Source organism: Lissotriton helveticus, chromosome 1_1 (assembly GCF_964261635.1).
Source record: "Lissotriton helveticus chromosome 1_1, aLisHel1.1, whole genome shotgun sequence".
NCBI lineage: Eukaryota > Metazoa > Chordata > Amphibia > Caudata > Salamandridae > Lissotriton > Lissotriton helveticus.
The window spans coordinates 1,738,410,003-1,738,417,651 of NC_136057.1; positions in this window are offsets into that span (position 1 = coordinate 1,738,410,003).

The following is a 7,649-nucleotide window of genomic DNA, read 5'->3' on the forward strand; positions in this document are numbered from 1 at the left end:
TTGCCTCAGAGGTAGGGGACATACGCTGTAACACCGACCTGGACAAGCGCGCCGACAGCAACTTCATCCAGCACCCCCGCCGTGATTTAGGCTTAAGGAGCTGGCAGGCGTTGCAACTCTCCGAGTCGTGATGCTCACCCTGGCACCACATGCAAATCTGGTGAGGGTCCGTCGCCGACATGGGACGTGCACAAGAGGTACACGTCTTGAAGCCCGAAGGCATTCGCACACTGTTCCACTGTACGCCAAGCATGAAAGGGATAGAAGGCCTGAAAACAGGCCAGGGCACAATCCAGATTCCGCGTTGCACGCAGAAAAGAGGAAAAACGGACGTAGGCGCGCTGGGGTGGGACTTGTGTATCCTTGCTGACATCACGATTGTGGACGTCAGGGTGAAGTCACGTGGTGCCGTCCCCCCGGCGCGCAGGGATGCTGTGGCAGGAAAGTTTTCCGGATCCAGACTCACGCCTGGGGATAATTCTACGTTAAGGAATCTGTGGCTAGTAGTCTCTATCAGATGTTCACTTACTGTTCGTAAGGATATAATGGCTATTAGTAATGCCGTCTTTAAGGTGATGTGTTTGAGGTCCGCTTTGTGCATGGGCTCAAATGGTTCTGTCATAAGTTGCGAGAGGACTGTATTTAAACTCCACATGGGAGCTGGAGTTGTCGTTGGGGGTGCAATACTTTTAGATCCCTCTAGGAATATTTTTATGATCAGTCTAGTGAAGAAACTGTTGCATGATGTTCCCCTGGTGTAGGCAACGATAGCTGTGAGGTGTACTTTTAGGCTTGAGTAGTCGATGAGGCTGTCTAGGAGGAGTGTTAGGCAAATCAGTTTGTGTGGTGATTGAGTCCATAAGGTTGTTTGCTGTGCACCAAGTGGTGTACCTTTTCAATTTTGCGGCATAGCATTGCAGTTTGTTTTCTTGCCTCCTTTAGAATTTCCATTGTTCGCTGCAGCAAGTGTAGGTGACCAAACTATGTATTCAGGAGCCAGGCCACTAGGCGTAGTGTGGTTGGCTCCAGATGGAAGATTTTCCCCTTTTGCATTGTTAGTAGGTCTTTCTCCGCTCGGAGTCGGAATATTTGTCCCTTGGACAGTTCTAGCAGCCTTGAATACCATGTTGGTCTGGCCCATTGTGGTGCAATGAGAGTTAGGTCTGTCCCAGGCTTTCTTGCTTTTTCCAGGACTTTTTGGATTAGGGGTATTGGAGGAAAAGCGTAAGTAAATGTCCCTGACCAATCTAGCAACAGTGTTACAGCAAACAAATGATGGACAGAATGCTGACAATGCAAACATTCTCCCCCAGTCAAAACATCTTGGTTAAATCCATTGTTCTTTTGCCCACCACCCCCACCCCAGTTTGGACCCAGACATATGCAAATCAGTCTTGACCCTGTGCCCCATGGATTTAGGCTCAGATCTCTGTACTGGGGTGAATGTATGACATTATTCTGCATTCTGTCACTCAATTATTCTTAATGCATTTGTCACCCCGAGTGGCACATGTGAGAAGTTGTTTCTGAAGTGGTACGTGATAGCACGATCACGACCCTACCTGGCGCACAGCTTTTATTTGGTAGTATTTCCTCCTTTTCTGTAGTTATCCAGTTATTCAAATTATTCCAACATTCCACAGTTTATTTTAAATTGTTGCATTTATTTTCAAAAAGCCAACTTTCATGAAAAAACGATCTTTTGCATTCAGATTCATTTCATTTTCCTTTTTAGCTTTTTTAGTTCATGTTCTGTATTTAACTTCATACAGGTATATGTATATAAGGATTATCGTCATATCCTTCAATTACATCCTTCACTTAGTTCATTGGCCCGATGCATTTCGGGACCCTTGTCCCTTCCTCAGGGGCCTCTGTAAAGAATTTTTACATAAACATTAGTTTTTTCTTGCAGTTTTTTAACTAGTTAGTTGTTAACCTCTAAACATCAGCCACTATTACTTGAGTTCACCTAGCTCATACGTGTACATTCTGTTACTAAATGATAGTACATCCGGTTTATATTTCCAAACAAACAACGATATCTGTATGCTAATATTGACATTTTCAGTGGTCTATACAAAAACAGTCATCAATATCTGGGTGTTGGTAGCGTCATTGATTAATCACCAATTCTGTAACATTCTCATCCTCTTATGAGTGCTTAAATCTGCAATAATGCCTGCGGGACATTTTGGCCAAACATAAAAAGTAGTAATGTATTTTAGAGAACTCACCGATTTGGTGAAGCTTGAGCATGTAGAAAATGTGTTTTGTACTTTAAACAAACTTCATGTGGATAAAAAATCTGCATGAAACATGAAAAGGGTTTATGTCAGAAACCTATGTGAGTAATAAAACTTATTGGTAAACTGGCGCTGCTTCGCCGTAAAATTACCTGCTCTTCGTACGTGGAGTTTCACCGTTTCTGAAAGGAAACGTGATATTTATGTAAATATACGGAAAACGAGCGAGTGATAAAGTTCACTCTAGATTTAAACTGTGGGAGCGTATAGTTCGAAGTAAGCTTACCGTGAGCAGTGGTTTTGCTTTCTTATGTCTTACAGCGCGGTTTGTTGATCTTTGCTCAATGCCGGCGATCAAGTGATTGTGCCGGGTTCACGCTAGTATATGCCTCAGCTGTGTGAATGCTAAAACTAAAAGACGGACTGGAGACTCTAAGTAAGAGTGTCCGCCATCTTGCAGTATCGACATTCGAGTCTAGATAAACAGAGTGTTGCCATGTAAATGGAAACGGGCATATGAACGGTAGCTCAATAACCTTAACTCTTGAACGTGCGACCATAATCTGGTGAGAGAAAAAGAGCTCGGCAGAAATATATGTGTCCTTTAAAAACATGTTACCCAATAGTGTGGTGTTTTAGTGATAGTGTTGGAATTCATTACCACCTGTCATCCTGCTACATAACACGCTATGTATCAAAAATAATTTTTTCATTGAATTATTCACAAAAAACATGCAAGGTCCAATTTGTCATTTAACCCTAACGGTTCCATCGTTTGGAATTTCTTAATTAACATTACTTCTCTTTGAGATAACAGTTTCCTGCTGTCCATTCCTTCTCGTGATTCAATTTTTTCCACAGCCATGAATCGTACTTGAGATATATTATGGTTGTGGCTTATCCAATGAGCTGCCAAATTTGATTTAGTGTTCTTATTCCGAATCATACTCTTGTGCTCGCCAATTCTTATTTTCAGTTTTCTTTCAGTTTTCCCAATGTACATGAGTCCACATGGACATTTGATACAATACAGTACAAAACTAGAGTTACAGTCCGCTGTGAATTTCAAACTTATTTTCTCCCCTGTTCTTGGATGGGTCACAAAGTTTTGTTGTATTACGTTGTTGCAGTGTACACAGTTATTGCATTTGCGCATTCCTTTATAGTTGGTGTCACTTAGTTTCGTCCTTGCTTTCAGATATTCCTGCAAATTTCGACTTCTTGTGTACGCGAAGATAGGTTTAGATTGAAATAAATTTTTAAGATCCTCGTCATTTTGTAGTAGTTCCCACCTTTTTATGATTATCTTTCTGATGTTAATTGCTCGGGTGGAGAATTTAGACACGAATACATTGCGGTTGGTACTGTTTGTTTTGCTTTTGCCGATCAGTAAACTCTCTCGCTTTATTGAATTTATTCGAGTTGCAGCCTGTTCTATACATGAGTTTGGATAACCTCGTTCCTTGAATTTTTTCCTCAATCTTTGTAGGTCCTCTTCATGGGCCGTTGGAGTTGAGCAGATTCTTTTGCTTCTCAGCATTTGTGAAAAAGGGAGGTTGTCAATTAATCTGGGAGAATGGAAGCTTTGGTACAGTAAAGTGTTGTTTCTATCTGTTGGTTTTATGTGCGTTTGGGTTGCTAGTTCCCTGCTTTTTTTGGTTATTTTGACGTCCAAGAATGTGATTTCTGTGGAGCTGATGGAATGTGTAAATTTAATCCTTGGTTTTTTTTCGTTGAGTGCTGCTATGTTTTGTTCTAAGGCTGTTTGAGAGTTATTCCAAATTAGAAATATATTGTCAATGAATCTCTTGTAGAGAATGAGATGTTTTGACCATTGAACTTGAGATAAAATATATGATTCCTCGAACTGTGCCATGAAGATGTTAGCAAACGTTGGTGCTCCCCCAAATCCCATGCTTGTTCCACTTATTTGTAGAAAGAAATCATCCTGAAATCGGAAGTAGCTATGTTGCAGGCAAAAAGTTAAAAGTTCTAATATGAAAACTTTATTAGCTCCCAGATCATCCATTTGTAACAATGCCCATTCGGTGGCTTCAATTCCTTCTTTGAGGGGGATTGACGTATATAAAGCGGTCACATCAATTGTGCACATTAACCATTGTTGACTGTCTGTTAGATCCAGTTGGTTCAATTGATTCAGAAAGTCAGTGGTGTCTTTAACGTTAGTTTGCCAGTTTAAAACAAATTTTTGAAGAAAGAAGTCTATGTAGGTTCCAAGTGGTTCAAAAAGAGACTCTATTCCTGACACGATAGGTCTGAAGGGGGGATTATACAAGTTCTTGTGCACTTTTGGGAGCATGTACATGTGAGGTCTTTTTGGGTTTTGCTTAGTGAGGAATTGTGCTGTTTTCCCCGATATCCAGTCCATTTCTTTAGCATGTTGCAAAAATTTTTCTAAAGTTGCACTAACTTCTGTGGTTGGGTCTTTATCCAAAAGCAAATATGTGGTTTCATCTGCTAGGTGTTCTTTGACCTTTTTGTTGTAGTATTCAGTGTCCATTACTATGAGTGCTCCACCTTTATCAGCTCTTTGAAATGTCAGTTCTTCCATTTTAGATAAATTTTGTAATATGCTTTTTTCTTTCCTGGTGAAGTTAGATCCTTTGGTGGTGTGGAAATTGAGTTTGTGGATATCTAAAAGAACCAGTTTTTCAAATAGATCTATGGTTTTGTGAGATACCGGTGCTACATATGTGCTTTTCGATTTGAATTCCACATATTCTTTGACTTCTGGTTGTTCTTTCTCTGTGATGACATTGGTGAAAAAGTGCCTTAATCGAATGTTTCTCATGAATTTATATAGTGAAATTTCTGTTTCCGCTAGAGGTTAACAACTAACTAGTTAAAAAACTGCAAGAAAAAACTAATGTTTATGTAAAAATTCTTTACAGAGGCCCCTGAGGAAGGGACAAGGGTCCCGAAATGCATCGGGCCAATGAACTAAGTGAAGGATGTAATTGAAGGATATGACGATAATCCTTATATACATATACCTGTATGAAGTTAAATACAGAACATGAACTAAAAAAGCTAAAAAGGAAAATGAAATGAATCTGAATGCAAAAGATCGTTTTTTCATGAAAGTTGGCTTTTTGAAAATAAATGCAACAATTTAAAATAAACTGTGGAATGTTGGAATAATTTGAATAACTGGATAACTACAGAAAAGGAGGAAATACTACCAAATAAAAGCTGTGCGCCAGGTAGGGTCGTGATCGTGCTATCACGTACCACTTCAGAAATAATTGTTCAACTAAGGGAATGGCAGCCCTTAATTACCGAGCAGCACGCCAAAGAAGGAATCATAAATAATAAAACTACACAGAGAAGTTTTTTGGAAAACTTAGTGAATTAAAGGAGTGCCTACGGCCTATTCCAATTCTAACATGTGAGAAGTTGGCCTGATATATGATGCTCACTAGTTCTAGTGATCACCTTGTATCAGTCCAAACAACCCTTATGGTGATTGGTTGTAAGTCAACCTTATAGACCAGCTATCCTAATGGTAGCATGGACAAAGCAGTCTTAGGCTAAACTCTTTTGGCATGTGAAGCCAGCTGTTTTACCACATATAACCCCTTGAATACCAGATGAAAGGACACCACACAGGTTGTTATGAAAATAAACAGTATATTTATTAATAACACACACCTCTGAACTCTTTATGAGATCAGAGGGCTAAGCACATGACAATACTTTTAAGAAAAATACGATAAGTCGCACAAATTACAATGGTGCCCTAGGGGCACGACAAACCATATACTAAGTAAATGGTATAAGTAGAACGATAGAAGAAATGCAGATGCCCAGGGGCTGTAGGATCGCTGGGACTACACTACCCTAACCTTAAGTAAGTAGCAGGAGGCCCACGGGACTCGTGTGCAGAGTGTGAACTCACACGCGAGATGCGGCACAAAGTCAATGGGCAGAACAAATTACGAAAAGGTAAGTAAACGACAGTTCCTACTAGTTACGACTAAAACGACTGGATAACTGGACACTAGGAGAGTCAATCTACCTATGAGCACTGAAATGCTCTCGTTACCTCACCCACGGTCTGCGGGTGCATAGGTGTGAAAGTGTGTCGGGTTTCCGCGTTGAAGTCAATGGAGGCTTGGAAAAAAGATGCTGCAGGCGACCAGGAGGAAGATGTCTGGTACGATCCAAGTGTGGATCGAGGAAGAAGAGGACCTGAAAGCAGAGGGGACAGTGTTCAAAATCACTAGCCAGTGACCGGTGTGGAACCAGGAAGGAACCAGATGCTGTCGTCGCGATCAGGTGAAGAGTGGACGCTTGACTCTGCAGCCACGTGGACCAGGAGGGGTCTTCGACAACCAGGATGGAGGCACGAGCTGTCCCACGCAGGCACTCGCTGTCGGCGGTGTCTGATCCGGATTCGGAGTCAACAGGCCTTGGCAAAGGCAACCTACGCGGTGAGTGGAAACGGCGTCTGGTGCGGACCAGGAGGGTCCGGGGTGCTCCTCTTTTGGAAGGGAGCAAGGGCCAGTCTGGAGCAACCAGACCAGTGGTGCAGATTTCGTGGATCGTCGTCTAGGAGGTCACTAGCCAGCCGGCAAGTGACCAGACAACGCGTCGAGCAGCAATCAAGCAAAAGGGCCCCACGCAGCTCTCGTGGATGCTGGAGGGCTGGTCTTTGGTGCAGGAGCTGCTCGGGGCTGGGGCTTCTCAATCCCCAAAGCACTTACTCGAGGATGTCTCTGTAGTCGTGCTGGAAGCGAAGTGCAGTTTCTTCAAGATGGCCGGTCCCACGTGTCTCGTCGCACCCACGGGTCTCAGCTGTGCTGCAGATGTGGGTAGAGGTCGGAGAGGTCTGAGAGGTCTGGGAATCAGGGTCTCGTCGGGCTCTGAGGTCTGGTTCCGGCAGGAAGGACGACAAAGTGAACCACTAGGACGCTTGATGGTGCCTGCAATTGCAGGGTGGACACTCCTTGCCGACAAGGGAGATTCTTCAGCCTTCTGTGGAGCAGAACGTCGAAGTCCAGAGTTTCTTCTTGTAGAGTAGTTCAGGATAAATCTAATTTGGCATGGGACCAGCTTCTACCTTTATCCTGCTAAAGGGGGCTGTACTAGTGACTAGGTCCCTCCCCTGGGTGGGACCAGGAAGGGGGGTGGTTACACCGCCTATCCTTTGTCCGGGTTCACGCCAGAGCTGGGGCTGGAGTGCCCCAGCAACTGGTTTGAACTGGGGTATGCACAGGGACACCTTGTGTGCCCCAGGCATGTCTCATTCCTTTCAGCCCTCCCTACCTCAATACGCAAAATCCTGTATGGGGTGGTGCTAGCACCTCCCAAGGCAGGAAACCCTTTGTCCAGGCCTCCCTCACTGGAAGGACTCCCAGCAGCAGGAGGTCAGACTTGTGG